Below are 14863 nucleotides of genomic sequence, written 5' to 3' on the forward strand. Positions count from 1 at the left end.
GAGCACATGGTATTTTAGAGGGAGCTGAGTTGTTGCTGCCGTGCAGAGAAATCCCTCTCCTCCGCTCCGGGACCGGGGGTCCTGGTGGTGGCATGGCGAGGGGCACCGCTCTCCCGTGGCGCTGCGGGCATCTCCGCGAGGCAGAGCACCAAGGGTATCCCACCAGAACTGGGACAGTTGGCAATCCTTGTTCTTGTGCAGACTGTGTGAAATGCACACCATTCCCCAGAGCTTACAGGCACAGTTACAAACGAAGCAAAGATGGCAGGAATGACATTCCCTTGCTAATTATAGTGTAGTCCCATCTGTATTTGGTGTTATGTCACCAACTCCAGCCTGCTTTTCTCTAGCAGGGAAATACTGCTGCAGATTGAAGCTCAGCACAAAAGGCTCCAGACCTCTAGTAATGTTATATTTACTTGTTTAACAGGGGTGAAACAGCCACCACTCTATTTTTAAGGGCTATCGGTTGGAAATCTGAGAGCATGTTGGCTAAGGTGCTTTTTGGGTAACTCAACGGTCCATATTTAAAAAGCACTCGGGTGTGGATAAACATGACAGAGTACAGTGGCTGCACATCTCATTGAACCCCACTGGCTCCATCGGCGACTTGTGCACGGCAGCGAAGCTGTGAGCCTGGGTCTGTCCCTCCCTCCTGGAGAAGGTGGGAGAGCAGCCGGCTCCGTCGCCATCAATGCTCCTTTTGTTCGCAAACTTTTTGGGGCAGTGGATAGTCTGGGAAGAGTTTGGACTGTAGAACATGGGCATCACACTCCAGCAATTCCCCCAAAAGATAGGAGGGCAGAAACTGCCCCGTGGGGTGTTTCCGTTCAGTTCTCTCGAGGCTCTCCTGAGTCCTCCGTGGAGCCCAGATACAGTCCTGGAGTCCACATCGCTGTTTCTGCTGGTGGTGCTTCCCGGCTCCTCCTTATAAAATCATGATATATGGTTGTGATTTAAGATCTTAAATTTGCTTATGCAAGGTGTCACGCGTCCCTCCAGAGGAGCCCGTGGGGTGCTTGTGAGCTGGATTGGTGAGCCTCGTGCTAAATCATATAGGACTAAGATTTTTAATTAGGGTAGACATGGGAGCCTCCAAATCTCATGTGATTAGAGAGTTCTCATAACTTTTACATTTATTATAAAGTCCAATTAGCATATTTCTTACTTTAATGCCTGCCTTGCCCTGTTCAGTGTTGGAAATCCAAAAATAAGACCACTTTGCTAAAACTTAAAAGCCGTGAAGTGAAAATAGACCAGAAAAAGAAATAAAAAGTGGCGTTCCTAATTTAATCCAGTGTTTTGGCTAAAAACAATGAACAAAACATAGGCAAAATAAGGAAACACCATAAATAATGACAAGGAAACTAAAATCTGAAAACCATCCACCTTACTGGTTGCAACAGAGATGACAGGAATTTAAAAAAAATGAGTTACCTAAGGTTTTAAGCTATCCCAAGTGCAGGCTTACGTGAGGAGGCACAGAAGCACCATACGAGGATGCACCTCTCAGGACTTGCACCTCGACCTGTCCCCTAAGCTGAAAGCCCCTCTGTGCCCGGTGGTGTACTGATGCATCGCAAGGGTGTTCGGTGGAGCTTGTGTGGCAGGAGGGGAAGCAGTCATTGAACCGTTTTACGGGTGAGGAGCTGAAACACGAAGGCCGCGGTGTCTCTTAAAGTCAAGGAGAATTTGTACCAGCAGAAATAGGCTTTGGTTTCTTGTCATGCAGGAAGCCGTTGGTGGAGTAGGAATTTAACAAGTTCACAACTTAACAAGTCCCAGCCTAGTGTCTGGACTACCAGAATAGATTTTTTCTCAAATACCCCCAAACGCTCAATGCTTTTGTCAAATTTCTGTCTCTCTGTACCCAGTGTCAGTCTCAGCTTAACAATGAAGATAGTCCCAGAAAACTTCTCACAAATAGGCAACCTATGCTCCCTGTTATGAAAGCAACCTCCTACTGTCTTGTATATTAATTCTGTGCTTGTGGGGCACTGTAGAGGTTAAATCTTCTCTGCCTGGCATGGTAATTTTCATTGCTTTCATTTTTTGGGAACTTTCTCCAAGTTTCTGAAAGGCTTAGTGCAAGCTATGAAGGCTCCACCTCTTTCTTGGCCCTGTAACCCGTGAGCAGTTCAGCTGAGGCTAGGGGATTTGTGTATAATGATTTGGAAAAGTTGTGAGTATAAATAGAAAAGAATTTGAGATGTTTTTCCCCTCTGTAACTCAACACTCTATAGCTTCCCCTTCCACCCTGCACATAAGGTGCTGTACCAAAACCATGGAAAGAATTTGTGGAGCTTCGGATCAAGGAAGTTCATAAGCTAGCAGGCTTTTCTCTTGCTTGCTCTTTTTTTAAAATCTGATAATATCCTCTCCCCTGGGCAAGAGCATGGACAGAGGACCTTACAGATTTTCACCAGATCCTCTCACTAGGACCATTTGCCCCGGGGCAGGGGCGGTCAGGACAGCCCTCTGACCTCCTCTTATGCACAGCGTGGAAAGGGCACAGGCCTGGAATAAACGTTCAGCCTGGGCTTTTTCCTTTCTTTTTTCTCCTTTCTCCTCCCAGCAGCAGTTACTGCTGAGAGAACATGTTCAACCTGCTCTGAACTCCAACCTCAGCCTCCCTTTGGCCTTCCTTGTGGGTGTATGGGAGCCTGGCATTGGATCGCAGCACACCTCAGCCCAAGCTCTGCGATGACGTGCCCGTCAGCCTGGGGTCACGCCCCGGGACAGGCATCCCGACCTCAGAGGTTGCCATTGCATCCGGCAGCAGCACTTGGAGCTGGGGAGCCCCTGGCCCGGGCAGCTCAGGAGCAAGAGGCTCGCTCCGAAGTGCCCCTCAGGTTCCTTTCTTTTCCATAGTCGTCTCTGACTTCTTTACATTTCTCCTGTGCTTGAAACCTTGCACACAAATACACTGTAAGCCTTAAAGAGCCTTACTTATTCTAACAGAAATGTCAGCTCTGAGCACTATCGGGGCAAACTCTCCGTGGCCCTGTGATTTCAGCACAGCGATGGGTCTCAGTCCTGCGCTTCGTCCCCAATGCCCGATTTAAACCCCCCTCCTCGTGCGACTCTGCGGTTACACTGGCTCGGGCACTGACCAAGGGCGATCGCAGCATGTACTCGTGCACGTTCATTGCCAGGCGTTTGATGTATGGTTTCATTTTTGAGCCTTGACTTCATTTTGCACCAGGATATTTGGGCATGCACATTTACAAATCAGGCCCTGGCAATATTGTTTAAAGAACCCTCAATGCTTTCAGTAAAAACCTGAGTAAGTATTTGTTATATTTAGAGGCAATTCTCCTTATTGTCTCTTCATACCAGTAAGCTTTTCACTGACCTAGATTTTGCTATGCCATTTTCCATTTGCTGTCCCACGTTACATTTGCACGGAAGCAAAGTCTTTTGTCTTTTAGCGTTCTCTTGCACTTGCTATTTCGTCCACCAGCCAAAATCACACTCGCTGGCCTGCGATGGTGCGATCAGCTTTGCTGGAAGTGATCGTATCGTTGGGGATCCTGGCTTCAAACTAGAGATAAAAAGCTATTGTAGGTGAATCCTTAGGCTGAGCAGAGCTGGAGGACCAGCCAGCAGCAGCAGAGTGTGCAAAGAGAAAAAGTTTATGTGTTTTCCAGCAGTAGGACTTTACAGAAAGAAAAAAAATGTGGGACAGAGTCAGAAACTGGCTTCCCTTCAGTTGAAGGGAGTAGTCTGAACGTATATTACAACTATCACTAAAGACTCAAACCTACATCTTGGTTTTAATTCTGCTCTCAGTTTTAACATGTCATTACAGAGATACCTGTATTGACAGGAAGAGTTGTAATGCTTTTGGGGAGTTGTTATTATCGTATTACACGGTGATGGTGTTTATTGCGGTAGTGCCTTAGGGCCAAATTTATAAACATTGTGGATGGATTACATGGGTATTACGCTGCGCATAAACATTTTGCTGTGTGTTTGTATTGAAGTCCTGTGAACTGGACAATGTAAGCAAATCAACACTATCAGGGAAAACCTGTTTTTTAAGTCAACTTTCCCTGCAGACTCTACATGGCCAAAGGACACTTGCTGTAGCTTTCACGTCTCCTGCATCTCTACCGTGTTCAAAAACGTTTTTACTAGCACATGTTAACCAAAACCTCTTCCTTTTTGGGGAAAAAAAAAAAAAGCAGGCATGTTTAAAAATGCATTTGATCTGACTAGCTAGCGTATTTTTAAACACAACTGTGTTATGTTTAACAGTGCGTTAGCATATGTCAATTAACTTGTTTCCGCAGAGCGCTGACAGAAGTGCCCCTGCCACCGCCGGCCCCGAGGGGCCCCGGAGCTCGACCGAGTCAGCAGAAGGGAGCGTGTGCCCACACCTCTGGCCCACCGAAATTTGGCACTGACTTTTTGGGGGCAGCATTAGGATGCCGGACTTTGTGCTGAAGCGGTGGATGTGAAGGTGTGCCTCCTTCTGCTGGCTGCGGTCTGGGGGTAACTGCCATGATGGGGGGGGACCCCCCACACCCCAGATGATATCCCCTCTGAGCGCACACCGGGCTGAGAGGCTTTCGCTGCGTGCAATGCCCTTCCAGACAGAACAGAGACTTTTTTTCACAGTTATGAGATTACACTCCTTCCCTGTGCCAGATATAGATGAGATGGAGGAGCAAAGATGCACGTAGCCCCCAAATCTCCATCGTGCCCAGCCTGGGTGGTGAGGATGGCTGTGCGTGGGTGGTGCACCTCGTGTGCCGAGTTGTGGCTGTGGCCGTGCAGGCTGCTCGCCTCTCCTGCTCCCGTCCACGCCAGCCAGTGCAGAAGGAACGGTTTAATCCATTGTAGGAAGCAGCAGTGGGTTTTTTGCCTGGGAGGCTGGCACAGGCTGCTGGATAAAGCCCTGGAAGCGTGTGAACTACCCAATCTTTTCCTGGCAGGACCACCTTCTGCATCCTGGTCATGAAATTGTGTGTGATGAGAAATAAGCGGAGTGGGAAGCGCACGAGTCGGGTCTAGCAGCAGTGTGCTGCAGGGACGCACGCCGCTTTCCCATGAGGATGCGTGAGTGCCCGTCCATGCATGGTGGCTGCGGAAACCCAGGTGGTGTTTGGTGGGGGCTCATCTGTTACCGCACGCGTGGAGGGAGTGGGAAGGGTAAGGGTGTGGGCATGCAAAAGGCAGAGGAGGTGGCTCACATGGGAGGGAGGTGGAGGGGATTTTGCTGGTATGGTGCTGTTTGTTATTGGTGAGCACCGAGGAGGAGGTGCTGAAGGGAAGGAAAGCTGGGTATCTTCTGGGAAGTCATGCCGGTGGGGAGACCAAAAAAGTCTCCTGGGCATTTACCTGGGAATTTCTGCTGCAGTGGTTCCTGGAGCTGCCCCCAGACTAGTCCTGGCAGGGCTTGTCCTGCTGCTTCCCTGGGGAGCCTGCATCCCCGTGCCCTGCCGCTGCAGGCTCCCTGGCGTACCCGTGGCGCGGCCAGACCCCGTATGCAGGAGCAGCCCCCAGGCAGACGGACCCACCTTTGCTCCTGTTCCTCATCCGGGGAATTTGGGCAATATTCCTTTTTTGGTTCAGGATTAGTAAATGCATGAATGATTCCCACGTGTTCTGGTACAGTGTTAACGGGATCGGTAGAAATACCTCGCATAGACAGCGTCCAAAAATAGGTCCCTTGTCCTGCCAATGTCTTGCAGATGTCCTTAACTTTCCTGCCCTGGGAAGGAACTCCTGGCACCCCGCAGGGCAGGAGAGTTTTTCCATTCACTTCAGCGGGTGCGGGATTTCACTCTGCATTATAGACCGACGGGCTTTAAAGGGACTGTCCACTGGGCAGAGTCGAGCTCTTTGCAGGGTTGAAGTGCTTTATATTTTTAGCATTGACACGGTGATCATGAGGAAAAGTGTATGTTTTTTTCCCTGCTCGGACGGCGTGGTCGGACGTGCTGCTCTGCCTATAGCTGCTCAGGGTCAAGTTGTTACTGGCCCTGGACCATTTCTTTTGGGTGCTGCACCTTCCTGCCATGCAGCTTGGCTGCCGTAATTGGTGTTGTGAAGCTGGCTCACGCCGGCCGAAACACGTTTTTGGAAGCGGAGTTTTATAAATAGACCATGTGGACAAAGGGTGTCTGCTCTGGGGTGGTTACGGGGCCAGGGAGAGGAGCTCGGGGCAGGGGAGGGAGCCCAACAGCTCCCGGTGAACCGGCACAGCCCTCTTTGCAAAACAGCGACTGTGGTGCCGGCGGAGCCCGCGGCGAGCCCTCGGCAAAGGGAAGGACGGAGAGGCCGCGACCTGGGGTGTGGGCGCTCGGCTCTTTTCTCCCTGTGAGACTGGCTCCCAGACCTTTGCTCATGCAAACCCTGACAGATCCCGTCTAAATGAGTAGTTGGAGATGATGTGCTCCCTCCTGGTTTGGGCTGGGGCCGAATTTCACCTGCTGGGCTCAGAGAGTAGGTTTTGCTCCTGAACGTAATTAAGAGCATCAGAACCTGGTGCTGTGGGACCTAGCCCATCCCTGGTAGTCAGGGTGATTGACATTGGATCCTTTGATTTCTCCAGAGGTGTCATAATATTTTAAACCTATTATTAATTACAAGTGTATTAATCTCTGAATAGTATTAACAATATTTCAAAATATTATAATTTTATCCTATCCGACCCACTGGGGAAAAAAAAAGTGGTTTTGGATGAACTGAACAACTTTATAGACAGTGTGCTTTATAACCAGATGGATTTTCCCTAGTTAGTTCCATTTCTATCTAATATTGGCGGAAGATTAAAGATACTGAAGCAATGGCTGTAAAAGCTCACATTAAAAATTTGCAGTAAATGAGAAGAGGAAAATTTCATTAGAGGAATAAATTGTAGCAACTGGAATGCATGCAACTGATTTTTAGTATTCTACTGCCAGTCACCTTTTGAAAGTCTTTTTTTTCCAAATTGTTTTCTTTTCTCAGATATTAAAAAAAAAAGAAGAAAATGACCTCTAATATTTTGAAATATAGAACTAATTACAGTAGAGAGTGATCCTGATCCCACTGAAGTCAACTGCGGTATTCTTTATGCCATTGCAGGATAGTGCCTCTATTAAGAAATAATAAGGAAATGAGATACTTTAAAGAGAGGGGTTTAAAATGAACTGGCTCTGTTGGCCTCTTTTGTAAAAATACCTTAAAGCCACTTTTATCAAGTCAAAAGGTTCATTGAAAAGAGAGAAATTAAAAGATGCCACTCGTGGAGCCTGGCAAAACATGAAGTTCGCAATAAATATCTCTCCAATCCAATTATAACATTCAAATCAAGGAGAAAAAAAGATTCTGAAATATAATGAAAGCTTGCTTTCTACTGAAAAAATGTACTTGGAGGTGTCCAGACCTAAGGGAGTTTCCAAGTCAGCATTATAGTGGGGGAAAAAAAGTAATGTAAATGAGAGTGAAATAATGAAATTTTTCTGGTGGAAATAAGTGCAGTTGTTTGATGTAATTTTGACACACAGCATAATTTCAGCATCAACACTGAAGTTTAAAGGATCAGTGTGTCTTCGTGAGATTTCTATACAGGAAAGCCGTTCAACGGGAAAATCTAAATCAGACTTCGGTACGCATGTTGGGCCCCTCTGTGATAGAAAGCCTTGTATTATATTAGTTGCAAATAGAAAAATAGAGATGACCCTTTTCCCGTAATTTCTAGGCACCCTTTCCACTTGAAAATCCAACATGATTGTGGCATATAAATCACAAGAAATGCAATGTGTGAATGTTTTCATGCTCGCAAAATCAAACTTTGCTTTATGCCTCTAACACCAGCTCAGCCATTTAAAGATGCACACTGTTTTCGACTGAGAGTTACACCGGGCTCATGTCATGTTTATTGCAGATGTAATTTTTTATATCACGGGGATATATTCCGAACAATTAAAACAATTAAAGCAGGGCATGTCTTTGGCATTTTACTCAATCTTGTAGCCTGTGTGAAATATATTTGTAATTTTGCATTCATTTCCAAATGGAGACAGATTCACACACCCTCGTAGCCAAACTCAGCACAAGAACCAACAATTAAATGAAGCCTGAGATCCAGTCCAAAGGAGGCTTATACTCCATTTAATTTTTAAATAGCTTAATTAATAGTTTCAGTTAAAGCAAAGAAGTGAAAATGGGTCAAACTATGTAAACATTGGTTAGAAAAACACACTGTCCAGCCAAAGCATTGTAGAAGTGCTTTTAAGAAGAATGGCCTTTAAATTTAATTTAAACATGGTTTTCTAACTTAGGTAAAAGCCCAGTTCAGACAAGGCCCAAGCCACTTTTTATGCCACAAAGAATTACTGAGGTATGCTGAGAGTTTATTTAGTCTCTGTTTGTTCCGAGGCTGTGTTTCATTCTGCAGTCATCGTTTTCTCCGTGCTGTCAGCATGTTGTTACTTCTCGGCAGCTCAGAATTCACCGAGAGCCTCGGCGTATTTTGAAGCCGAGTTTAATCGCCGATGGGACCTGTACGAATGCTACAAAACATTGTTCACAAATATTTGCTGGAATTTTGAAATGAATTGGGGTAGACTCTGCTATTGCACTCGTAGTGTTTGCTTTCTGCAAACGTTCAGGTTCAAGTTCTTGTTGACACGGCTGTGCTGGATGGGATCCCTTGCATAAGGCTCAAGGCCAGGAGGGTGCTTTTGCACCAGAGCAGTCGGGGAGTAGGAGCGATACCACGTGCCTTCTCTGACCAGTCGTCGCAAACTCAATTAATGGGAAGAAACACTGATTCGTTGGTCGTTCCTGAATTCGCAAGGGGCTAAATGATAAACCGGAGACAATTTCTCTCTGTGTTCCAGGGAACATCTGTATACAGGGAAAGGGACTTTCTTCACTCAGAAAACAATGTTGCAAAATTTTTCTTTGGTTCTTAAGTCTCGGGTTAAATGAAACAAGGGTATAATAATTTGAAAGTAGTTGAGAATGTTGTGTTTAAGAATTCTTTTATTTATTATGCAGTAGCATTTACATGATTCTCATATATATATATGTTTTAGTTTGAAATTTCTGCTTCAGTGAGGACAGTGAGTTCTTTGAAAATTTGCTGATTTACAGTTAACTTCCAGCATCTTAACTTTTGGTTAAAACAACTGGAGGGCTTCCGTTTGTTGAATTTTTTTGTTTGTTTGTTTGTTTGCTTTAATCTGATTAAATGAAATGTAGAAGAATGAAGAAAAATTATAGGTGATAAATATCAAGATTGGCTCAGGTTTGGCATTACGGTGCATTGCTGTAGGGGGCTGTCCCTCGCATCCTCTTCACCAGCACCTCTTCTTGGTATGATAAACTTTGGAAGTTTGAGCCTAAATTTTGGCCAAGTTTTATCACATGAAAAGGCTCCCCAAATTCTCCTGTTGCCCCTTGATGTGTGCAGAGCAAGTCATGCAGCTGGCAACATCTGAGGGTATCGCTGCTCTATGCCGGCCATCCACTTGGGAGCGTGAAGTTTTGGGGAGGAAATTTTCTGTCGGTGGCATTGTATGGAGTTTGTGTTTGGCAACTGAGGCTGATCATTGTTCCGGCCTTCCTGATCTGAACACCTTTGCCTCCATTGTAAAGGACAACGTATTCTGTACAGTGGAGTGAAAACCTGCTGGTTCTTCTCACCACCTGCAGAAGATCTGCAGAAATAGGGAAATTTATCAAAGATCTTCATAATGAAGAACATTTTCTGCTGATAATGTTCAAAATGCAAAACCACAATGGAGACAACATCCTTTTCAGGGGAAACAAGCAAACATTTTGGGTTGAAGAGCAGCCCGGATGAGCTGGCTTTCTCCAGCTTGTCCGTAAAGTTAAACGTGTCAAAGGGTTCTCTGCGAGGCAAAGGAACGTTGTAGGAGATGATTTTATAAATGGCAGTTGGGCAATTAATGTTAACCATCAATATCAGAATGGCTTAGATTGCATGATTAACTAGTAAGAGTTTTGAGCTGGCTGGTAATTTTAGATTAAATAGCCAGGCAGCCAGTGACTTGAATATTGATGAATATCCTGTGTTTTATTAATATGCATTCTCTATAAATTAGAGGCTTAGTACACAAAGAAGAAACCTAATGCTCTTGCTATTTTTCATTGCCACAGGTAGAGCTGAATAATTCATAGCAATTAATTTATTTCACTGATTTAGCCTTTTGGGGCGGGGAGGGGGGGAAGTTGAGCACAAGTAGTCTGTAGGTAATTTTTTCCACGTTTATTTATTATAAATAACTCACCAAACACATTTGAAGACTTATTCTTAGTTGCAGATAATTTTTTGTATTCTTAAATTGGAGAAATTGGGAGGAACTTGGGCAGAACTGCAAGCAACCCACCAGTGATTACAAGAACCCAAATGACTTTTAAATTGCAAAAAAAGCACAGCTAATTGCAAATACAAGCCAGTTAGGATCAGACTCTTCTTGATCTGTATTGATTGGTGCAATACCAGTTACATTGCATGTTTCTGCTCCTCATTTGATTGACTGTAATTCTTTAGGACCAAGATTTTCTTACAACTATTTTTGTGTGTGCAGAATTTGCTATCTGTATTTCGTCCCTAATGTATATAAAATGGAAAAGGTGAAACGCTGCCCTTTTTTAAACCAAGGAGAGTTTTACCATGGAAGACTTTGGAAGATCAGGTATTCCTCCTACTGATCGAAACGCTCCTGAAAATATTTTTTGTGCGAATAGGCCAATAACATATCCGACACAAACGACATTTTGTATTTGTGCAAAGCTTCGGAGTATCCAAATATAGATTTTTAATTATTTTTTTCTTAGGTAGGAGGGAGATGGTGCAGCTTTAAGTACAAGATGAAATGTCGCGGCACAAAGATCACTTGCCAACCCTGCAGCTCCGGGTGGCTGCAGCCCAGTTTCAGTGTCACGCAGTCATATCCAGAGCAGGTAATATCCAGAAACACAGGAGGAGGAGGAGGCTGTGTGATTACTGCCTCTCCCTTTTGCTGGTTCTTACAACACGCTGCACGGCAGTGAGAGTTGCATAGCACGCAATAAATCATTGCCTCATTATGCTCCTTCTGTAGGTTTGTTTAGGGCACCAACTCTAGTACCAGCTCCAGAGGATTATTTGTTCTTCCCAGAAATTCCTCTCAGATATAGACTTCTGTTTTGATTTGCAGAGGAAAAAAAAATCTCCGTGTCTTATTTTTAAAATAATTACTTAGTGTACACAACAATTTACATTGCAGAACTGCCTAAGAAAATAATTCAGGCAATGTCTGGAGCTGATTTTAATTTGTAGGTGGATGATTTTGTTAAGAGGAGGCAAGAGGTTAAAGAAAGTTTGCATGTTTTTGTGACTTGTCAACTTGAAATATTAACAAATGAAACACAGGGTCTTCCCTCCTTTCTTCCTTCCTCCCTTCTTGCCTGCCTTCCTTTTTTCTTTCCTTCTTTCTTTCTTGTGTACACAGAAGCTGCTGATCCCTTACCTAACCAGATTATGTTGAATTGTTCGCAGTTGTAAAAGAAGCCTAAGTACCTCATTAAAAATATTGTGAGGTCCTCATTCACTTTTTGCATATGTCTTTAGCCAGCCCCAGCCTACAGCTGGTGCAGGAGGGCACCGGTCTGATTGATAGAATAAGGACTTCTGACACTCCGTTTTGATTTAAGCAGAAAAATCCTCTTAAGAAAAAGTGTTCATTAATTGGCCTAATCTACTAACGAGGAGTGATATTCAGCATCGCTGATTTTGATAAAACAGTATATTTATTTAGCATTGCACCAAGCGAATGCTGGAATAACCTAGATTGTACCTGCAGTGAATGCGAATGGCTAGAGCTGAGACTTTAGAGAGAAGGTGGGTACACTGCAACACGGCTGGGTTTTGCTGCAGTGTGACAATGTGATCTAGGATCTGATCCAGACTCCTTGGAAATCAATGGAAATTCTACCCTTGACTTTAGTAGGCTTTGGATCCTGCTCCAGTTGTGCCAAAGTGGTAATGAAATGACTCCAACTTGAGGGGGAAGAATTTTCTGGCTTAACAGATTCATTTATTTGTTTATGTGAGGGGTCTTGACTTGAAGTTCAAAAGGTTTTCACACACGCCTTGTTCAGGTCCTCCCTCCCACTCACGGTTCCTTGAAATGCAACAGATTTCTGTTCTGTGACCACTAATAGACATCCCAACTGAACAATGACATTTCATAGATGATTATGATGTGAAACTCAAAATCATTGTAAGCTTGCTCAAAATGTGACCTGCCTTCACATAAAAGCTCCCTCAGCTTTCTGAACCTTTCAGCAAAACTCACTGTGTTCAAAGCCATAATGAAACACAAAACTAAGTCAGCTTTGTGTAATTTGGGGTTTCATTATACATACTTCTGCATCATTGTATCTCAGAGTCCTGGATATAATTCTTACTTGATCTTAAACTCTTACAAAGGACCTAGGAATAGAAGATGTGCTGAGGTCAGGACCAGAAAAGACTTGTTTCAACAGCCGCTGCAATCTGAGTCCCCCATAAACATTTAGGACTCAGCGAGAATTGTACCCAGCTCTTTTTGATGGAAGTACGGTGGTGACCTTGTAGATTGATTAAAGAAGTGACATTGATTGACTTTGAAGGGAGCCACATCCACCCTTCTTCTGCCAAAAAGGCAGTGGCTGCAATGTGAAGCCTCAAGAATGGGGCATTGCTCCTCCAAGTGCATGGAAGACATCCAAGGGTAATGGGATAATGCAGATAATAGGATAGGGTTTCTCCCCTCCTCTCCCTCAAATACTAAATAGCTAGATTTTAGCTATCCGGACTCAGGCCGTAGGAGACCTTTCCCTGATAGCTATTTAAAAGATGAAGTAGCTAAGGAAATGAGCTCTTTTTATAGGTTACGTAGGATGTTTGGTGGTTGAGAATGTCAAAAAGGACTGGTAATGTTGACTCTGCAGGGAGCTTTAATGGTGATGGGGGGATGATGATGGGAGGACCGGTGTGAACAGCACAGTGGAAGGGACAGTGTGGTGAGGAAAGATCTTTGTTCCTCTGGCAAACCCACCCCTGATGATTTTACACTCTGTCACTTTGGGCTGTCTAGTTTGAGAGATGCTAAAATGGTCCAATTTTCTAAAGATACACAATATCTTAGCAATTTCTGGTCTCTTCAAGGTACCTTGGGTTGGCACTGAGAAATATTTGCCTCCAAAATTACCACTTTTGAAAATCTAGACCACTGAACCTGATATGAACTATCAGAAACCAGAGACAAGGGAGCATTTATGTTGGAGAATGCGTAGTGGCTTGAAAACTACAAATCAAAATAATGCACCCTTTTATGTGTAAATCTCCTTCTCTTTGATACACGAATTGAAAAGCTGTCTCGTTTCCTTGTAGTTTCCGTAAGCATGTAGCGTGCGACTGTACCCTCTGGAATGCTATTTAAGTGTTATTTAAAGTGCAGACCTGTTAAGGTCAAGCAAGCTCATCTGTATGCTAAAACTGAAACTCACCAAACCTTACACCTAAAACCAGCAAGGAGGTCTTGAGTTCCGCGCTTCCCACCTGACAAGCGTACAGCGTGACAAATGGCGAAGCACCAAAAGATCAAAGTACTTTTTCAGGGATAACGATAAAATCAGAGACAGAAAGACACCAAGTCCTGGTGCAGGTGTCTGCCGTTCCAATGCGGGCTTTCTCAGCTGCGACATCGCCAGCCCGTTGCAAGCGGCCGCGGGCAGGAGCTGCAAGCTGGCAGCGATAGCATCAGAAAATTTAGATCCTGTGTGGTGCATTTCTGAGCTGGCAGAAAGACGGAAGAGTCACTGCAAGAAGCCCATGTGGAAGGGATCGCTGTAACTCACCGAATTTACCGTGAGCATAGTGAAAAGGAACTTTTCAATGCAGACATGGAAAGACAGCGTGATGTGTTTTGCTCGTATTCCAGAGTCGCTTTCCTCTGTCTGAGCGCCTTAATCCAGATCCTGTTGAAGTCAATAGCTGTCTTGCCTTTCAGAAGGATTATGCCCCTAAATAGCTACTTTAGGAAGTGTACTTTGCGTGGTGATAACACAAAGCAGAGGGTGGATGATTAACACCAATTAGGATTATTTACGAGAACGTAGAAAACAATGGGTCCATAAATCATTGTCTTATCAATTGTAGTTCCTCCTGCATTAATTTAGTCATCATTGAGCAAACTGTGTGTTTCACTGTTCGTTAAGTAGAGATCTGACTGATGTTAGTTGAAGTTTGTAGAAATGTTGAAGGTACAATATGACCCAGTAAAACAACAGAGTGTTACAAAAAGCTTCTGGTGGTTTTCAACATTTTTTTATGTTATAAATCCCCTACGCTTTTTCCCCGGGTATATTTAGTGTATTTAAGGTGACTGACGGTAGCCTTGCTTCTCTTGGGTTATGCTTCAGCTGCGTCTACACTAGTGTCTCAGTTTGGAGCGTGGGGTGGTTTTGCAGTAATCCCCTGGTTGTCTCCATTTGTTGGGCACGAGTCCAGCTGCAGAGCAGATTCAGAGCACAGATTCCTTCTAGAGGAGACTCAGTGGGGAGTGTCTCCAAAAGCAAGCCAGGGCTTGGTGGGACATTCAGCTCTGATCCAAGGGGTCAGCCACACCACCACAAAGTCTTTCAGGCTGTACGTAACTCTGCTTTGCAAGAGGAAGCCCGTCAAACTGCCCAGAGCTCCTGTGCCAGCCTGGAGCGGAGCTTGTGCTATAGAGAGGGTCAAATGCTTTATGTGACACCCTTTTTGCTGGTGACCAGCAGCTCTTGTGACCGCTGCTCCTCTTTCTTCCAACAAGACTTCTCCTGATTCGTTATTCTTTCTGTTTATTAACTGCCCCATCTTCTGTAGCTG

At 44.6% G+C, this 14863-nt stretch overlaps 1 protein-coding gene across 3 annotated transcripts in view; it reads left to right on the plus strand.

Moving 5' to 3' along the window:
- MAF (MAF bZIP transcription factor) overlaps positions 1 to 14863 on the plus strand; it is a 190103-nt gene that overhangs the window by 47613 nt on the left and 127627 nt on the right. Inside the window, exon 3 of one of the 3 annotated variants that reach the window (XM_054840349.1) lies at positions 10808 to 10825. The exons of the other annotated variants lie outside the window; for them this stretch is intronic. The gene's annotated coding sequence lies outside the window, so the exon portion shown is untranslated. Of the gene's footprint in view, positions 1 to 10807; positions 10826 to 14863 lie in introns of those variants that run through there. 3 annotated transcript variants of the gene reach the window in all.

This window comes from Grus americana, chromosome 13 (genome assembly GCF_028858705.1).
Source record: "Grus americana isolate bGruAme1 chromosome 13, bGruAme1.mat, whole genome shotgun sequence".
In the NCBI taxonomy this organism is placed as follows: Eukaryota; Metazoa; Chordata; class Aves; order Gruiformes; family Gruidae; genus Grus; species Grus americana.